Source organism: Echinops telfairi, unplaced genomic scaffold (genome assembly GCF_000313985.2).
Source record: "Echinops telfairi isolate 266 unplaced genomic scaffold, ASM31398v2 ScPeMD7_7468;HRSCAF=8506_0, whole genome shotgun sequence".
NCBI lineage: Eukaryota > Metazoa > Chordata > Mammalia > Afrosoricida > Tenrecidae > Echinops > Echinops telfairi.
In genome coordinates, this window is record NW_022111369.1 from 34,567,601 (window position 1) to 34,568,851 (window position 1,251).

The following is a 1,251-nucleotide window of genomic DNA, read 5'->3' on the forward strand; positions in this document are numbered from 1 at the left end:
GTGTCTGCTGCCTGTTCCCTTCAACACCTCGTGTTCGCACAGGCTTGTGTGCTTCTTCTCTGTGGACTTTGTTGTTTCTGAGCTGGATGGGCTTACTCTGTTCTTATCCAATGTATAAAATAAAAGTTTCAGATTATTAAAAAAAAGTAAATTGTTAAACATATTCTTCATCTATCCATAACTGAATGAGTATGATTTTTCAATTTCAACATTTTGGGATGTTCTTATATTCTTTATCTCACAGATATCACCAAAATCAGACAGCTTATAGTCTTTCTTTTGCCTCCTCTCTGATATGGGGATTGGAGCATGGCTTATTAACAACCTGCAATATGCACTCAACCTTGATTACCAAAAATGAGGAGGAATTTAAGTACTTGCTGATGGAGATCAAGGATTGCGGTTTTCAGTATGTATTACAACTCAATATAAGGAAGACCAGTAGGTGACATCATGATAAATGGAGAATAGGTTGAAGTTGTCAAAGATTTTGTCTTGCTTGGATTAATAATCAATTCTCATGAAACAGGAGTCAAGAGCTCAAAAGACATTTCCTGTACAAGACCTCTTTAGAGTATTGAAAAGCAAAGATGTTACACTGAGCAAGAAGGTGTGCCTGACCCAAGCCATGGTATTTTCAATTGCCTCATATGCATTTAAAAGTTGGACAAGGAATAAGAAAAATCGAAGAAGAATCTATGCATTTGAATTGTGGTGCTGGAGAAGACTATTGAAAGTGTCAAAAAAAAGTAGAAAAAAAGAAAGTGTCATGGAGTGCTAAAAGGACAGACCGATCTGTCTCGCCGAAGTACAGCCAGAGTTCTCCTTAGAGGCAGGGATAGTGAGACTTTGTCTGACATCCTTTGGACATGTTGTCAGGTCCCCTGGAAGGGGACCTCCTGCTTGGATGATAAAGTGGAGGGTCAAAGAAAAGAGCAAGGCCCCCAACGAGCTGGACTGACACAGTGGCTGAAACAATGGGCTCAGGCATGGGAACAATCTTGAGGATGGTGCAGGACCACACAGTGTTTGTTCTGTTGTGCACCGGGTCCCTATTTGTTGGAACCAGCTTGATGGCATCTAACAGCAAGGGATCGGGGGAACTGGTTTCTTATCTCACTTTAGTCCACTGATCCAATCATTTTACAGCCTTACAGCCAAGACATCATTGAACTCTTGTGCTTCAAATGTCCTTTATTTTAACATTGCTTGCTTTCCAGTTTTTCTTTTTAGATGTTTATGTTTAAGCTT